Source organism: Ambystoma mexicanum, chromosome 12 (genome assembly GCF_040938575.1).
Source record: "Ambystoma mexicanum isolate Mex_15411 chromosome 12, UKY_AmexF1_1, whole genome shotgun sequence".
Classification (NCBI taxonomy): domain Eukaryota; kingdom Metazoa; phylum Chordata; class Amphibia; order Caudata; family Ambystomatidae; genus Ambystoma; species Ambystoma mexicanum.
The window spans coordinates 88,945,262-88,965,217 of record NC_090936.1 but is presented as its reverse complement, the minus strand read 5'-3'; the positions used below and the strand labels follow the sequence as shown (position 1 = coordinate 88,965,217).

Below are 19,956 nucleotides of genomic sequence, written 5' to 3'. Positions count from 1 at the left end.
AGGGAACTCTACTACATTGGTCCGCAAAAAACATAAGAGTTGTGAACAATGCATTGTGGCATGACCAAAAAAGTTTGGAAAACGCTCAGAGTGTGGTTAATTGGGACTTGGGACGATTGGTCTCCATAATAATTCCGACCAGTGGGACTGTAAATCACAGGGCTAGAGAAAATGACATTATCAGAGATAACCCACCATTCGATATCAAAGATGAAAAGAAATGCCTACTCCGTAAGGATCGAGCATCAGTAAGAGCTCCTCCGGCATTAGATAGTGATGAGAAATAAAACAATCACAAATTTGCAAACAAAATATAGAAATTGGCTTATACAACATACATTTTCTACAAGAAATTCAAATTGACTTATATTATTCAAATGGTTAAAAACTCATGACGCACATATGTTTTGGTCATGCTATAATGATTTTCGGAACTCCATGTCTCCATCTGAATTAAATCCAGTATGTCAAGAATCATGGTCCAGGTACATTCAGGAATTGTATATTACCTTGGATAACCCAGATACTCAGATTGGTCCCGATGGAAATAGCACGGAGAGGAGCATAAGTAAAACAGAACAAAAACATTTAGCTTTAGACATACAGAAAAACCTATAACACCCTAACCTACGAACATTACAATTCCTTATTGCGGAATACGAAAATAGGAAGGGTACTAAATTATACTGTTGCTATGTTGATTTCACAAAGGCTTTTGACCTTATTTCAAGACAAAGACTGGAAAAAACTAAGGAATTGGGGCATTGACCCAATATTATACTTTATACAACAATTGTATATGCACACTTGCATTACAATAAGTCTAAACTTAAAGGTGCACATACACATTATCATCAAACAAATCGGGGGGCTAAAACAAGGTTGTGTGCTGGGTCCACTATCGTATAACCTCTACACTGCTAATGTTGAGGGTGAACTGCAGCGTGTCTGCAATTTTCCAGCAAATATAAATGGTACTGAAATAATATGTTTATCATATGCAGACAATTTAATACTCTGACCAAACCCCAATCAGTCTACAGTGCACAATAGACGTGTTGGTATCATATGCTAATGTGAATCACATGACAATCAACATAAAAAAGACTAAGGCAATGTGCCTGAGTAAGGGCACATCTGAAAAAGATTTTTGTCCGGTACCTTCATGAAACCGAATTGGAGAGGATTAGAGAAATTACGTATTTGAATTATTTTGTTAAAATTAGACCACTTCCCTCTTACTACAAAGCACTGGCTAAAGGGTAAATATGGAAAAAAAGGCTTGCCTTAAAAAACTATATCGAGCATTGAGGAGGGCACAATATTGAGGACTTCTTCTAAGTCTATCGATTAAGTATCGTTCCTACTATAATGTACTCACTCGATGCACTGTCCGGTACACACATCCAATGGTTAAAGAAAGTTGAAGGCAAGTTTTTACGTACAATTATCAATTTGCCAAAATCTGTTCCGGTTGAGGCGTTAAGGTCAGAGTATGGGCTGTGCTCCCTAAAGTCTGTATGGGGTGTACGACGTACATGATTATACGCCAAACTGTTAAAAACAAACCTGGACTCAAATGCTTTATTACAACTGCTAGGAGATAGCATGGACAAACGTAAAAATGCCTTTATTGAGTATCTAAAATCAACTGCAAAAACCCATATTACAGCATTAAACATCGAGCCAGATATATTAACTACCCGAATTTCGGAACGATAATAAAAACAAAACAAAAAATTACCTGACAGGGCCGTGAACATAGATAAACTACATTAGAATAAGAGGAATACTCTTATCATTTTTCCTTATTACAGACCATGCAGTTACTTGACTAAGGCCTGCTCAATTAATTCTATTGGTTTTCACAACTTACAAACACCAAAAAACACACCTGACAGCTTCCCAGCATAATGTACATTTACATATATTTACCACTGCCATTTACTAACCCTCCCCCTTAACTCGAGCCTACGCCACTGCCCTTTCAATTGTCATTCATCTGGGGGCACTTCTTCCGTGCCCCCGGAGGTGTCATGTTCGCTTGGATGGGCCTGTGCTCCACGCTACCAGTGATCCCACTTCATCATCCTCCCACCTATTGTCCGCTTCGTACCATACTACCGTTAGCTCAATCCATAGTTATAACCGCTGTTGCCTTTGAAGTATGGAAAGAAATGGGGGAAAAAAAAAACAGATTTTGGGAATATGACTCCATAGGAATGTTTTTTTTTTTTTTTTAATTATTCTTTTTTACTCATAATGTTCATGATGATCATGGCAAGTTTGTATGTATGTTCGACTTTTATATATAAAGAAATGTTTTTCGTTTGATACATCTAGGTTTAAAATTCTGTACTTGTATGTGTAAAGTTTTTGTAAATTAAACTAAATGCACAACAAAAGAAAAATAACAAAAAAAATAAAATCGCATGTAACCAGGGAATATATGGCAATTCAAAGGTAATAGAAATAACAGTTATGTTCAACATAAACCTAATAACTGTGTATCGTTGTAACATGGGTCAGATCCCCTTCGCCAGATTCAAAGCAGGATTTTCAATCAAAAGGTTCAAATAAGAAAGTTCAGTTTTGTAGCTAAGTTTTGATCATAAAGATCTTCTTGCTCCAAAAGTCTTTAACTTGGACTTTATTCAACAGTTCAACCAGATGACAAGTCTTCATCTCTCCACTTATAGAAAAGAGTTCAACACAACTTCTTGTTAAGAAACAAAAAAACACTTTCACAATTCCTGTATCAACAGCAATGTTTTGTCAGGATGATTCCACTCCAATTTATGAAACGCTTCAGTGTTCTTGGCACTTCTTCTCCATGACCTTCAACCACAATGCAGTACTTCAAATTTCTCTTCCTGGTCCAGTAACCTGCCAGAACTACCACTAAAAGGTCCCTTTCCTGGTGTACCCGCCTGCAAGGACAAAAGCTCCTAACATTACTACAAGTACTCTGTGATGAGGTTTACTTAAAACCTTTTGCCAAAGTCTAACTTACAACAACATCGGAATTCACAACTTCTTTTGGGAAGACATGATACACATTGGTGCTGTTTGCTCCACTCTTTTATTTGCCACATGCAATGCAGGTTATGCTCCCCTCCTCCTTAATACTTTCTACCAGGAGGGTGTCTCTCCTGCCACATTTGTTTCCCCACTCACATCAAATAACTGCTGACAAGGTTTCTTTATTACACTTGCCCATATTTGACTAGGGCAATGCTTGTGTATGTCTTGCTCAACTATTTCCTCTTCCTCACTCTGCAATAATGGTTACAATCTTTCTGCAATAATGTTCTATTGTTATTTATCTAATACGGATTACAGGCTCTTTGAAGTATTGCCCCGTCTTTATTTTGGCAATGGTGGTTATAGTTTGCTTGCTTCAGTATTGCCCCCTCTATACTTTGGTGGTGGCTTTGATGACAATGATTGTAAAAAGCAGAGACAAGAAAGATTACAAAGTTCTTATTTTGCCAATGTGACTTCTTTATATTAGCTCAGTATGCAAAATTATTATCAGTAGCCAGCGGTCGAGCATGGAGCGTGCCGGGACTACCCGACAATGGTAAACTCACTGGTTTCTGCACACGACTCCGCGCTATCCGTTGCCACGGCTCGTTCTGCCTCTTCTGCTGCCTCCTGCTCAGCAGAGTGCTTCGGTTTTCCCATGGCCCATGCCGATCGGGAAAGGAGCTTCTCTCGCTCCCAGTGCCCACCGGTGCTCGCCAGCCACCAGGGCACAGCACACAATCAGGCGATCCTCTGTCTCCAGGGGAAAAGCCTGCTTCAACACTGCTTCCCGCTGCACAACCTCTGCAATTAAGGCCATCAATCTTGCAGACCCTCTCGGGAACAACATCTGCTTCAAAGATAGCAACGGCTCCGTTTCCTTTCTTCTTCCACTGCAACTGGTGGTCTCTGCAACTCCGTCTGGTTCTAAAGGCATGCACCTGAGGGGGCCTTATATATTCAAAAGTCTTGCTCAGGTGTGGGTCATTAGAACCACTAGACTGAACCTTGCAGTTTAGTGCCTCAGAGTCCCTCTTCCTTGTCCCAGTACTTAGGGTATTGTGGGACTTGCAGTGCCCAATGTTCCGATTACCTTTTTCCTCAAAGTTTTCAATTCTAAAATAGGCCATTAGGACTGTCGAGTGTCTAGGGAATTTAGTAAAGGGGTTCTCCCAGTTATCATGACCCAATTCCCCTCCCATGTGGTCCTCGCACAGAACACCACCCCCAGGGTCGGGATCATGAACCGATTGCCTTTCCCTAGCCACATGAGAAGGGTCCCAGGCCAGGGTTTCTGGGAGAGTCATCTCTGATTCATTGCGCATGCAGAGAATGATAAGACTAAGTTGTGTGCACAGAACAGAGGTTTATTAACTTGTGCGGAGGGGGAGGTTATAGTAGAGAGTATGGGAAATGCCATCATTGCCTCCCCAGGATACAGGAGGAACTCAAGAAACCCGAACACCGGGTCCAAAAGCATAGAGGACATAGGGAGGGATAGAAAGAGGGGCCAGCATCAGGGAAGAGAGGGGTAAGGAGGGCAAATCCACACCTGGATGGAAGGAAAAGCCAGTCTCTGTGTCACATTTGGTTAGATAGCCATTTAAATGTTGAGCCCTTGCATATATTTGGAGCAAGTGCCTGATGGTAGGTTTGTCAGATTGTTTGCATGTTACTATGTACAGCAAAACGCAATACAGAAGCAGATACCGCATTAACATGGGTTCTAGCCCTGGTAAAGATCAAGCCGATTGTTCCAGATGTTTTAAATAGGGTATGTACCGAAGTCCACAGCAAATTCTTACGGCTTTGCATGAGAGGTAAGGCCATTTGGCCAGCCTCTATTTAACAGTTCAGAACTAGATGAGCATAATCTGCATTAGGAAATTTGCATTTCCACCATTTAATGTTCTCTTTTAGCTGCAATTTGGCAAGTTTCAACAAGGTCCAGCGTTTCCTGTAATAGATTTTCGATTCAGTGCGTACTAGTTGGAGGTCTCGGCTGGACGGGGAGGTGAATGGCAAGCCTGAGTTAGCTAGTTAAAGGTTCCATCACTTTTGAGCACCTACTCCTCTACATGGCTGTTTCTGGGCAAGGTGGCATGGATTATTCAATTCTGTTGCATAGCAGGCGGCCTTTGGTCGGACTAACGAGAGTGCAGAGTGTGTTTGCCTGAAGTAGCTCCACACATCACAGCAATAAGGCCACAATTTAGCAATAGAGATCTGAAAGTGACAGTTTTCTGCAGTGCTTTACTTGCTCGAGTTCACAGATGTCAACTTTGATTCAACAACACAAATATAGTGGTTAGGGCTCCACTGCAGGCTATCAGGGTTGTTCAATAAGCAGGCCCATTACAATAATGAAAGATTGACATTTTCCTTCGCCATCCCTAGTAGGGAGAAATGAACAGCGCTCTGATGGGAAGAGTCCAACTAGGGGCAACAATTTCAGTTAAGGTACAAAACCTACGTGAGGATGTCAGACGCTACAACTAAACCCAACTCAATATACATTTACTTTATCTGCAATGGTATCTTCTCCACAGCGCGTGTGCCTTAGAAAAACGACATCTCTTGTGGCCATTTCATACTACCCACCTCCTATAGGTGGAGGGTATCAATCAGTTGCACACATCTCTGGAGAACCACGTTGACTGGATACCATCTGTGAATATCTGAAGCAATTTCCTGATAAGAGATTAAGAGAACAATTCTTGCGAATTCGATTCAATCTCCAACCGACGAACGAAGTCAAATGCAGACGTGGACTTTGCGCGAGAAATGGTTTTCGTTTTTGCAAAAATCCATCAGAGACAGAAAGCTTGAAGCACTCGGTTACTTCTTGTCCAGCTCTCATTGAGAGAGGAACCACCTTTATTAATCATCTATTCACTGACTTCCAAAAACAGGACATGGATGCATGTCGGTTAATACCGATTGCTGGGAACAAAACGAGTCACGCGATTGCAATGACAACATTTCTGGAGCCCTTGTTTGTTGACGCGTAAAGGTGTCCAAGCCATCTTTGTTACGGACTTTAATTGTGAAAATGCTTCGACCACCCAATAGAACAGTGGAGAATGGCAGCAGCGGTCCTCCACTGCTTGGTTCCTCGTGTGGGAAGTGCATTTCTCTGTCCATTGGACTGGATTGTTTGCATCCATCTTGTTTGTCTTTATGTGTTTCTCTAGAGTGTTTGTATTTGTTTGAATGTTATGTCACGTTGTCTTGTCATGTATATTTTTCGTCTTGCTAAATAAATTGTTTCAATTTATACGCAAATAAAAATAATGGTCCTATAAGTATGTCATTCCAATTTTAAAAAATGTATAAAAAGCACAAGCTATGTGCATGCACATTTTTATCTGGAGTCTCACACATTCAGACTTATTTCCAAGCAAAATATCATAAAAATGTTATAGTCTTAAAGAAGTCTGTGGCTAAACGTGACTTTGTAAACTAAGATCACTTCTCTAAGATATTCAACAATCAGACTCAAGTTTGCTACGTTTGGGGCTGGGGAACGTGTGCTTTAAATGGGCTGCTGTCTGATCCAGCCCTCAGTACCTGCACTTCTTATTTTTGAGAATAGGAGTACCTGCTCTTCTCAAAGCCTGAAAGACAGTTCCAGGACTCAACTATGTGGCAAGGCGAACATGAAAGCATTTCACTTGGCATTATCGCAATGAAGGACTACCTCCTGCAGCCTTTGCTGTGGAAAGCTGTGCCCTACCCTGCTCTTCTCTCCCCCACACACATTGCCCATAATTTCCCTTTCCCGCGCCCACCTGGAAGAACAAAAGGAGAGCCAGACATGCAGCCCCATACCTGCCAGCACACTAAATGTGGAACACCTGTTCACTAACTAGTCTTTATCTGTTACCCATGGGGTCCCTTGAGAGGTTTCATATGAAGTACGGATTGATTTGGTAAGCCTGGGCAATTAAGTTTTCTAACATGGTTATTTATTATTAACAGTGTTTACATCTATGATGTCTGCTAGTTTGACACGCAAAAAAGTAAAGTCTCATTTTATATAGTGTGCAGGCATCATGAAGTAAGACTGACACAGATTCAACTTTATAATCAAAAGCTTTATTTTACTAAAGGTTCCCCTTCCCCAAAAGGTCACTACAATTCACAAAGTCTCAGGGTTCTCTTCTCCAAGAGGTCAACCCAGTACACAAAGGCTCAGGGCTCTCTTCCCCAGGAGTTCAAATCTTCTAGCTTTCAAAACAACACCAGTTCAAATCTTTGGTCATCCAGGCTTTTAATAGTTCACAAAGATTACTCAATTTCTTCATTCATAGCTCACTTGAGCAACTGTTGCAAAAACACAAACTTCTTTTCATTTGCTTTCCGTGGCTCTTTCCAAGTAGGACACTCTGTCTTGGTGCAGTTGTCCGATATCATGCAAACCAGAATACCATGAAAATGTCTTCCGTGTTCCTGGACACGTTGTGAAGAATATTTATTCTTCCCACCAATCTGACCCTCTGGATGTCTTAAATATACATACAGAAGGACTAATTGTTTGGAATATGGATCCCACGGAACACCAAGCTATAAAGAAGGAACGAAGCACTGTAAATGACAAGCTCAAACTTCAGTGCAAAAACATAGAATATCTAACACTTCCTAACCTGTATTGGATGATTGAATTGACTCAATAGTGGAACAGTAAGAGCCAGTAAGTGTTGAACCTAAACAATCAAAGCAAAATATCAGAAAATGTCTTCTAACGAGGAATAAACATATAAATAAGAAGTAGGAGTAGATCTTACCCGTGAATCCGATGGAAGTTAATCAGAACAGATGAAGAACCAGGCAATCCAAAGGGAATATGAAAACCAAAGGCAGTTCACTAATTGCAAGCAAACAGTAATCAAAAGTGTCCCTCGATGGGCGCGTTTGCGTCCTCAAAAGTTGTTTCAGCAGACAGAAGGAAGGAAAGAAAAGTTGCTCCATTGGTGCCCGCGTTCGCGTCCTCAGTGTTGTTCCAACAAACCGAAGAAAGCTGCTCCCTCGGTGCGCGCGTTCGCGTGACTTCTGAAGACTAAGAGGTAGATGCACAGCTGCTGTCACAGAGTTCCATGTCCGTGGGAACCCAGCAGGAAGGACCCACTCGGCGTGACAAGAACTTAATAGCAGGTAAGTCATAAGTTAAGGGAAAAGGCAAAAGGCAGACCGTGGAAGTTCCAAGTTCAAGATACCAGTGAATCAAAATAACCAAGCATCAAATCCGACAAGGCAAAACGAAAGCAGTATCCAAAGACAACCAGGCAAGAGTTTTAGCAACCAAAGATTCCAGGACAAAATACGGCATACTGGGAAAGTTCAGAAGCGCTGTTTCCCTCTGGAACGGAACGGATAAAGACCGAATCACCTGACAGTTCTGATTCGTCCCAGGCGTAACGGACGCCACCGTTTCCATGTTAACAGCCATCTGTCCATCAACCGGCCGTTGTGAAGGGCTTTACTTAAAGGGAAAGTACGCTTATTAGTGGTATAGCGAAAACAGCCTTGAGACTTTCCGCTACCTGGTTTTCCTGCATGAAAGGAAGCCTATTTCCCTTTACCAAAACCACGAACCAAGACTTCCGACCACACGTTCCACCCATTACAGGTCATGCAACCGATACCCATATGAGTTTTGCTATGCTCTGTAGTCTTTTGCCAATATTGCTTTTCTCTCTCTTACCCTGTAGTTTCTTGGGTTTCTTTATATTTGTTCAATGCTTAGTTTCTCGTTTCATATCCTCCTTGGCAATCTTTTGGCTTTGCCACCACTTTTGGCTCACACTCTCGTTAAATGGTATTTCCCATTAGTACCACCTTGGTTTTATTTCATTCATAAGTGCTCACCGCTTGCTTGTGTTCTGTACGGTATTCAAATATACTCGCAATGTCTTTCACTCACTACGTTATTCAATGTTACGTTTCTACTTTCAAACGTGCTTGTAATAGCTTGCAGCTTGTTCGGTATTCAAATGTACTTGTGTTGGCTTTTCATAGTACTTATAACAGTTCTCAGTTTGCTCAGTATTCATACATGCTTGTTTCCAGTACCCGGAGCACCCTGGTACGAGTGTTCCCTTATTTCCATTCAGTGGTGATATGTGGCAACTCCTTTGGGTTCCTCTGCTTCGTTTCCTGGCTTCTTTTTGCTCAGCCTTCCTTTTGCGGGAGTCGCAGCAAGCCGCGCTCGCCGTCCTGGAATTCTACAGCAAGTAGCCCACGCTCTTCCCCAGCAGGTGCTACAGAGACCATCACTCGCACTCTCTCTGAGACCTGTGGCAATCAGGAGGATACGGTGCCCCACAGCTCCTGTTGTGGGCCCCAGGGCAGGGAGGACAGCAGGATCTCAGACCCTCTTAAGGCCAGCCGTGGCCCTGGACTCTCTCTCTCACTCCTGCTCGGCACGGCTTCTCTCAAGCCTGTTCATCTCCAGCCCGTGTCCTACTCTCCAGGCCGTCTCTCTCCCTGTACTGGGAGGTGACCATTTTTATACACCTGGAACTTGTTAAATGACCAAAGGTGTGAGTCTTTAACTTTAATTGCCTGACCATGGTGAAACCTATTACCTAGACATGCCTGGCTCGTACAACTGAACTCCTCCAAAGCCCTCTTCCTCTTGTGAGTACCAAAGTGGTGTTTAGGGAGGTTTGAATGAATGGAAGTGTGCATGGCTCGCAGTGGTTTCCTCCTCATCCCAGTATTAGGGTGAAATGTCTGTGGAACATTTTGGGTGGAACAAAGGGACAAAGACTGATAGTAGCCTACAAAGGCATGGGGAATAGAGGGTTCATTTTGACGAGGGAAAGGGGATACCATGTCTCACCTAAAGATGTCCACTGCCCAAGTTGCATCCAGCCAGGGGATCCTCCCACACATATACACCCCCATGGTTGGGATACAAAAGCGATGGCCTTTCCCTGGCCGCCTGAGGGGAGGACAGGTTCCTCACAATAGCTATTCACATTTTCTTAACATAATGCATAACACATTTAAAGTTTACATGAAAGAATCCCAGATTCACTGCTTAAAGGATAGTTCCGGGACTTTTTTTTTTATTGTCCCTACGGTTCGGCCATGTGTTTTTAAGCATAACTCGGTAGATCGTAGAAAACTTTCCTATGGACCTTACCCGACTTTTCGTCCATTAACGCACTCGAAATCAGCCGCCATTTTCTGATAATCCTATCATTTCCCCCCATCGCCCTGGCTCACCTGCTTTTGCGGCACTAAATCAAATCCCCCGCCCCTGAAACAGACTTTATCAAAACATTCATATTCCCCGCCTCTATCCGTGACGTGACTGAGCTGCGTAGGCAAACGTGCCCAGGCGTCTTCTACGCGACTCCACACAGAACCCGGAAACCAACACAGATTAGCTCACAACACAGCGCGCCACAATTGGGAATATGAAACTGTACTTTTAAATCAAACCGCAAGATTGTAAATTTGGTAAAGTACATTTATTTGACATCAAATGTTTAGAGAATATTCAGCGATTTTCATTTTTATTTGCTCACGTTCCAAAAAGTTCGTTTTGAGGCACGCGATGTTCCTTTGCTGTACACAGGGTCTTAGATCATCTCACAATACAGCGCCACAATTCGGAATATGAAACTGTGGTTTAAAAGCAAACGGCAAGATTGTACATTTGGCAAAGTACATTTATTGGACATCAAATGTTTAGAGAATATTCAGCGATTTGCATTTTTCTTTGCTCTCGATCCAAAATAGTTCGTCTTGAGGCAAGCGATGTTCGTGTGCAGTACACAGGGTGTTGGTTTACGATAAAATAAGCTCTTCGGTCGCACTGATAATCGCATGGCTGTTCCAACAACGAGGCACTAGGCCACCACAACGGTCTGTATGTTGCATCTAGCCGTTAGTACCGCGTAAGGGCATACTTGTACTTGGCGATCGTCCCATAAAATGGTCAGGGTGGTAACGTTGTTCACGCGGAGAAGCAACTGGCGGTTAAAAAAACCCATCCGCCGGTGTCTGGTACTCGTGACACATGCAATAATGAATGATGTACCTGTTTGAAAAACATAAAAAATGAAATTAGTCTCACCATCAGATCTTTATTAAAATTATTCATTTTATATATTAGGTCGGGAAATTATTTCATAGCTAGGACAGTGCAACTGGGTATTATACGTCAAGGGGGGGCTGTAGGATACTGAGACAGTCCCCCATTGCAGGGGTTGACAGGGAGGCAGTGCAGGTGGAGAGTGGAAGGGCCCAGGACCGAGGTCGCAGACAGTGGACCAGTTGCAGCAGGGGAGAGGGAGAGAGAAAGCAGAAGCAAAGAGGAAGGTTTTGAGGTGCTTCCATAAAAGGAGATGGTTCTCCTCAAGATAGTGCGCGGTACAAAACAATATGCCACATAGAACGAACAAGTACAACTTAACCCGTCTTTAAAGCTACTGTATAGTAATTAAATTGCGGTATAAACTCATCTAAAGAGTTACTTACATTATATTTGCATTTTCCATTGTGTCTGCGTAGGGCAGCCCCGAAATACCACTCCTTCTATGCCGACGTTATTTCTTCTAATGAACGAACATTAAATGGCTTTCGTTTCTGAAATTATATTCATTATCGTTTACGTTATTGCACTACACCCCCAAAAAGAAGTCTTTCGGGATGGTCCCGGCCTGTCAAGGTCAAATAACAATAGAACCTTATACTGAGTCGTGGGCCATTCCGGCACCCGAGCAAAAAATCAAAGCAGCTGACCTTCACTTTGAACGAGCACACATTCCTAGTTAGCTACATTCAGTGTAAGGCCATCTCACAGGACTTGAAATTTACACTCCATCTTTGAATTTTGTCTGCGTGCATTTGCAGCCCCAGAGAACCATAAATACGGAGACATTCTATATTTTTTGAAAAATGATTTATATTACTGTTTGGTTTAATTTAATGCGCAAATGAACAAGGTTGGATAGACACATTGCATGTACACTGAGCAATCAATTTTATTTACACAATACATAGCTACACATATTCAATGGGCCTGCGACATGAGGAGACTCCAGAGCAAAGTCACAGGTGACACCCGGGTGGTTCGCACAACTGCACGGTGAAGGGAGGGGCAACGGTGGAGAGACACATTGCATGTACACTGAGCAATCACTTTTAATTACACATTACATAGATACACATATTCAATGGGCCTGCAACATGAGGAGACTCGAGAGAACAGACGATCAAATTACAATCATTTAAACCGTGATGTGTATTTCTCAATGAGCTCTTCTTTAGGTGGACATGGAACACAGGCAATGTTGGGTGGCAATGCAGTTGTCCCCTGCACAGGTTCGTTCACAACTCCATTTATGTGCCTATCTAGGACGTCAACAATAAGTCTTTCAATAAACTCATATTGCATATCCTCAAACACTGGTTTGATCACCCATTGTTTACTTCTTTTAGTGAAGGCCTTATTGTAGCGAAGCGTCCCTAAAGTTCCGGTCGTCCTACTTTGTTGACGGCCAACATTATGGTTATGTGCCAAGACCGCTAGAAGAGTCCGATTTATCATGCCCTCCATGCCAAAATGCAATCGTTTTGGCCTGTACTTTAGGCACATATTGTGGAACACCTCCAAATCTCCTGTGTGGCAGAATTCCGTGAGTCCCCTCAAATCTCTTGTTATAGTTTTATCAAATACAATCTTTTCAATGGCTTTGTGAGTGGGTGATGAAGGAATCAACCACTTCTTCTTCCCTGCCTCCTCTGTGGACAAATGGCCATGTTCACAATTGTGGAAATGTTGGTTTGTGTTCCAACGGTGAACGTTGGTACAGTGTAGCATTACTGACCGCCATTTTTCCAGTAGAATTTCCAACGACCCTCCACATGTTTTTGAGCTCCACCAAAGATGGTTGCTGATTGACTTGGACCACTGTGAAATACCTTGCATATCTTTTTTTTTACCTGCAGCCGACATTTTTTTATTGATTGTTTTTGCAAGATGCCAAACGTCAAATTGGTGATTTATATTTTTGTACTCTTCTCTCATGGTCTTGGCAATTGAAACGTGTCTGTCCGTGGCTATCAGGTCGATCACCATTCCCCGCGTTTGTAGTTCTTGCAATGATGCTACAAAGCCAACTTTCTCCATGGCCACTGAGGATGTACTTTGTGACACCTGCACGACCACCGAACTCACAATTTTCTTACTTTCCATGTCCTGAAAGTGGTAGGTGCAGTACTTGGCTGAAAATCCTGGGCTGTCGCACTGTCCATCACCGGCTAGCCTGAACCGTTTGCCCGCGAATGTACTATCAATAGACATTTTTTCCATTCTCCAAGCTTCGCTAATGGCTGGAAATAGATAATCGGTTTGGTATTTGTAGAACTGAGTTTTCGCAATGAAATGGATTCCCACAAACTGAAAGAAAGACTAACTTTTTAAAACTTGAACCACTAAAAAGTGCAGCCGCTGCACAAAGTAGATTGTCTGCTGGCAGTTGCCCCAGCATGGGTTGTGCAGACCATGAGAAAGGATGATATTTTGTACAGGTGGCATGTATTTTAAGGTTAGTGCCTCGAATTGCACGAGTCACATTAATCAATGGCTCCCCACATACTTCCCCACCAACCGAATGCCCACATTTCATCCGAATAATAATATCAATCAAACAACTATCGAATACAATGAATTTGGCCTCTTTCCTTATACTGTCACTCTGCATCCCAGCTGGTTCGGCCTGTAACGTTGAGGACATGTCACTCACATGAAAGGTAGAATCTCTGATATCGTCTTCCGCTATGTTCAGTGATATTGATGGTGTTTCATTGTCGTCCACTTCATTCTCTTCCATTGCAACATCTGTTCCTTCTCCGGCGATGGGTGAATAAAACAATTTCTTCAACTTTCTCGCGGTCTTAGTTTTTGCGGGTGTGGATTCTGTGAATTGGTCTCCGACTGCATCCGAACTACCAGGAGGACATTCACTATCAATGGCTGGTGGTGGTATAGCTCCGTTGTCAATCACTTCATATTCTTCCCATTGGCACGATGCATCTCCAGTCTCAAGTCCCTGCCAAAAGGTTTGACAAGCAACATCTCTCGTTGTCTCTCTACACTGTCTGTGTAGATCTAGTTCGTACACCCACTCGCAACTAGAGGACAGATTGGAAAAGGGATGTTCAGTTTAAACACAACTTACAGTATTGAACTATTAACAGTGAAAAACAACATAATATAGTGACCAGGACACTAACCTTCTTTTGCTTTCTTTTCTTTGAAACTTTCTTGCCTCGAACTTCAACATCAGGACGCTGTTGCTCCGACTCGTGTCTGCATGTCTCCACTTCCTCTTGCGCTGCAACGACTATATTTTCATGATAAGCACACCCATCACGCACTGACGCTCCATCGACTCCCTGAAACATAGAACTTTCATTAGTATGTATAATAATATTGAAAACACAAAATGTACTTGGGGACCAATACACACGTACATCTCAATAGCAAAACACAAATGAACGCTTTGTGTAGAACATTCAAACGACAATTATTCACGCATTGTTGATCTAGTTAGAAGGAACTGTCAAGATCCATACCTCGGGCTCCTCATAGACTTCCATTGATGATATTATTGAAGATGATGCTTCAGTAACTCCCTGAAACACAGTAATTGCATTAGTATGGTTTTCTATTTTGTTAAAAAGAACATAAACTTTGTGCAGGCGTCAACGGCTCATCTAAATAGACCTGCACAAATGATCAGTTGTCTAAAATAAATAATGGATATGTAAATATGATTCGATTTGCTCGATCGTTGGAAGTGTCACCACCCAGAGATCTGCATCAACTACTAGGGGTGATGTTCTTGTAGAAGAAGCTCCGTCATCTCCCTGAAACATAGTACTTGCGTTAATAAAGAAGGAAGTATAGCGGATGTAATCACGTCATATGATTTCGCTTGATCGAACTGTCAGTATCCATACCTCGAAATGCATAAGAACATCAAGGGACGATGTAACTGCGGTGCACACTTCTGCAAGCTGTTGCGCCGACCCGTAACTGCATGCTCCCCCTTCTACTTGGACTAATGCTCCATCGACTCCCTGAAACATAGGACTTTTATTAGTAATGAACACAATATTGAAAAAAGAAGACACATAGGAGGGCGACGACAGAAGGACATATCAATGGCTAAAAACGAAAGAAACATTGTGTGTAACAATCACGCTACAAGAATGCAAGATCTGATGATCTCCATCGATGGAACTGTCCGGAAACGTACCTCGAGCATCTGAGTGACATCAACGGTAGTCGTCAATACGCTGGACTCCTCAGCATCTCCCTGAAAGACAGTACTTGCATTATTTTGGATAACAATAATTATAACTGAAAACAAAGACTAGAGGACGAGTACAAGGGTGTACCATTAGGTAAAATAATTACACGATAAATTAAAACTATTGATTTACATGCCTAAAACAAGTCAGTGGCAGAATAGCCAAGTAAGATTACCCGATAGGCGCGTGAAGTGGCTGATGACTGCAATAACGACACGGATGGAGAATCTTCCGCCTTCATATTGAGTGGATACATAAATGGGGAAATTACTGTTAGCTAATGCTACACACTACCGCAAGGCCGAGAGATAAATACGTAAACTTGACTCACCAGTGGAGGGATGTGGACGAATAGAGTGGGAATAGCGGTTGAGAGCAATTTTCGCCTCGCTCGCGGTGTGTTCTTCTTTATTAGCAATGCTGTGGAGTACATGTCAGAGGTAAAGTGCCTGCTGCAGATGCGGTATCGATCACCCCTCTTGTCCGCAAAGACTTCTAGGACTCTACTTTCAAGCTCAGACGGTGGATATCCGCAATATCGGACCCATTCACTTATCTGATCTATTGTCTTAGGGAAAACATGCATTATAGTACCTTCAGATTTATTATGGGTCTTCGAAGGGCAACCACCAATGGAACAGGCAGGCATTGTGGAAAGTTCTGAAAAGTAAAAATCAACAATTCTCTATGAATACCAATGTAAACTCAGAACATGTGACTAGTTCCTTGCATGTACTGTCTTGAACGAAAAGAAATTGGACGCAAAATGATTATGGTACATGGCCTTACCTTGACAAAAAAACAGTTAGATGCAGGGATCAGAGTAGTTTCTTGTCTTAGAGCAGGGAGCAGTTCACAGGTTGCAAACTGACGAGTTTCCTCGAAGTGGTCACGGAAGTTCACAGAGACGAAGAGCAGATAACCAGCACCTTCACGGGTTGACTAGCAAAGCGCAAAGAAGTGCTCACTAGAAATATGAAGTGGGTTATAAAGAATTCAAAACAGGGGTGTGTTTGTGAATGAATGACGTGTATATGTCGTGGCATTATGCGGTTTGCAGGGGGCCGTCCAGCGTGAGGGGGGATGCTTGGCAGGAGACACGGGGTCTGGAGGTAGACATGGGAACAACAACCCATGCTCTATAGACCACTTTGAAGTGTACATGGTCTTTGGCACCTCTTGGCCTTTATCGCTCCCTGACAGCTCCACTTGCCAGCACAAGTACCCCGGTGCGAACTGCCTTTGATAGGGCGGGGGGGGGGGGGTGGATTGGGGCGGTGGTCGTGCAGACAAGACTCGTTTGCCGCAGGGCCTCACCAAGGAGAGGCCATCTAACTGCATGTAAGAGGCAGGCTGCAGGATCTAGTACATGGAAGGCAGGGGTGTGAGTTTATAAATACCTCACCCTCCCAGGAGAATTTATGGGTGCAGTTCACCCTGGAGACCCTGGATGCCTAGGCAGTTAGTCAGCAGCAGGCTGGCCTGTGGTGGCAAGGCGGCACGGGCCAGAGGGGGTCATCTCTGTACCCGGTGCCCAAAAGGATGATTTATTATGATCAACCATATGGATTATTTACCTATAACCATGTTTTGTATCAATAAAATCCAACGGCCTTCCTTTTATTGCCAACGCTTGAACAAAGTGGTGTGGTAAGTATTTTTGGGGGAGGAGGCAAGGCCGGGAGGCTTGATGCCAACCCGCAAAATAACATATGTATGTCTGCTGCATATGGGTTCAACGGTTATGTGGATTGAAGGTGGGCGGCCAGCGTGAGGGAGGATGCTGGCCGGAGACATGTGGTGTGACAAGACAAGGCACAGGAAGACTATTCAATGGAGGCACACTAGATTCATTTAAAAAATCAAAACAACCATTGTTAAAATATATGTTGGGTTTTATTTTAGATCTTAATTTCAATTGAACATAAATAATAAACATTACACATTGTAAAGTTCCGGTTGCAGCACATCCAGGGAAAATCCGCGGTATTGTCCACTGTCGCTGGGGAAATGTTGTCTAATGGCAAGTACCGCACAGGCAGGTATTACTCTCCGAACGCGGTGTCCGAGCCTCCCATGAAGCCACCAAGTGAAGCAACGATAGGCCACCAGCCTGTACCACCTGTGAAAATGAAAGATGCAAACTGTATTAAAATGACAAAACTTTCTTATCACTGTCGATTCAGGTAAAAAATGTCATTCTGCTTTGAAAAAAATTCTATCTAGAAAATGCACAATATGGAACCAATTTACATGCATTCGAATGATATGTAGATGTAATTTTATATGTGGGAGACGACCATGAAATAGTAGTGGCATCACTGACATCACAACCAGAGTATACTTACTCGTTACTGGGATTACGCGGACGAACAGTGCCGCGAAGTTCGTGCATAAGCACCATCATCATCCTCAACACGGTCCGTGAGAGGCAGGCTTCCCTGAACTCTGGCAGCTCGGTGATGCATTGCGGACTTGGCTCGCCTTCCGAAATGTAGGCCAAGCACCCGGAATTTTCACGGCAGCAGCAGTTCTCCTCCTCAGTTGGCATTAGCTCGCACCGATTGCACGTGCACCAGGTGGAGACGCCGTCCATGCGACATGGTCCAGGCTCTTCATCCGTTGACTGGTCCTCCCAACTGCCGTCCGAATCCCCATCGTTTTCGCGTGCTTGCCTTTCCAGTAGTTCTTCCTCGGTGTACTCGGGCTCGTACATATACGGCATTATTGTAGCCATTGTGTGGTAAAGAAAGTAAAATAATTTACAGAGATGGTAGTGGTGTTCACAAGGCCTAGAAGCGGCGAAGGTAGCTGACCAGAGCACAGAAACGAGTCACAGAATACTCAAAGTAACACAGAGAGAGTAATGGAATCGAAAATCTGCTGCTGTGTGTTGTGAAACGGTGTGTTTATACTTCTAGAGGAAAGAGGCGTCCTGCCATTTCCATGGCGACACTTCATTAGCTGAGGCGCAGCGATTGTTGACACGAAACGTGCTTTGGCGTTGGGAAATGGGCGGTACGCGTCTGCTGATGTCAGGCTCAGGGGCGGGGGATTTGATTTAGTGCCGCAAAAGCAGGTGAGCCAGGGCGATGGGGGGAAATGATAGGATTATCAGAAAATGGCGGCTGATTTCGAGTGCGTTAATGGACGAAAAGTCGGGTAAGGTCCATAGGAAAGTTTTCTACGATCTACCGAGTTATGCTTAAAAACACATGGCCGAACCGTAGGGACAATAAAAAAAAAGTCCCGGAACTATCCTTTAACCAAACTGTGTGATCCTTGGCAAACAATGTAAATGTGCGTTGCCTGCAATACATTGGGAGTTCTCAAAGTATGCCATCTTTATAAATCACAATACTGCTGTCAAACCAGGTCAAAATCAGTCTGTAACTGATGTGCGTCTTTAAGATGGTTGCATTATGACAATCAATTTCAATGTCATGACTTCACAGTAAACCATTATATTGAGATTTTAGTTGCAATCACGGAGATGTTTCAGCACAGCAGGCTCCCAAGGCTGGGCTCAGAAAATAAATATGGACTACACAGAGTTAGAGAGGGTGTGAGAACATGACTGGAGTGGTAGTGCAGGGAGCGAGACACAGAAATGGGCTGAGAATGAGACACGAAGAGCGAGACACACACATAGAAGGTGAGACAAAGGGAGAACTATGATAATGGAGTGGGGCACAGTGTGAGATTCATTTTAATAGCTCAACGGGCCTGTGCACGAGGACGATTTTAAGACCCTCCCAGGCTGAGCCCCAGCCTGCCTAAAGCTTACGCGAGTACCTGCACTTTCCATTTCAAGCACTGTTGGGAGAACAACATGTAGTAAACATGGTTTGACATTAATGGAGTTGGAGGATTGTTCAGTATTAACCATAAATGGAATTACCGAGAGACCATCCAGTACAAACGCTCAAATATTTCGCGTGGGGCCAGCACAGTAATTTTCTGCGCTCCAACCTTCTGAGAGGCCTGTATTAAGCATTTATTTTAACGAGGAAGGCCAGCAGAGGACGCTCTATGCTTACACACTACGGTGGAGAACACAGTTTGGCTATCCGCATGAGGATTTTATCCCATCTACTGAATGTGCGAAAATACGGACTCCACGTTATCCATTATTTAGAGGAAACCAGCATGGTTTCAAGACCAAATGTGACATTAATTGAACAGCACCACTAAACAACCGGCAACTCAAAAAAGGTGGCGATGGGCGCAAACATGGGAGAGATTTAACTTAATTATAAAGTAGGTGAAGTTGCAGTAAACGGGCAGAACAAAAAAAGAAGAAAAAAAAAGTTGATGGCTGGAAGGTTTTGAATAAATCTCAACCTCTGGCATTGCTCTGGGCAACCCTCCAGACCATCGTTTTTGCCTGCCAAGCCATTACAGAAGGGGAAAGACCATATGCAAATCAGGCTTGGTCCCACTCCAGAAGGGGCAGTCCAGTCTGAACTGCTAGGTCACATCCCTTCTGCACCAGACGACATTCATCCCCAAACATGATTCGGCCTCATCAGTGAGTAGCAGCTTGGGGCCCTAGGCACGGGACCCGCATCTGGGCACATCCATCCCACTTGG

The 19,956-nt window shown here is 43.4% G+C and overlaps 1 protein-coding gene across 1 annotated transcript in view; it reads right to left on the bottom strand.

Annotated features, from left to right (window-relative positions):
• ARMC10 (armadillo repeat containing 10) overlaps nt 1-19,956 on the bottom strand; it is a 224,538-nt gene that overhangs the window by 132,943 nt on the left and 71,639 nt on the right. The gene's annotated exons all lie outside the window — the stretch shown is intronic.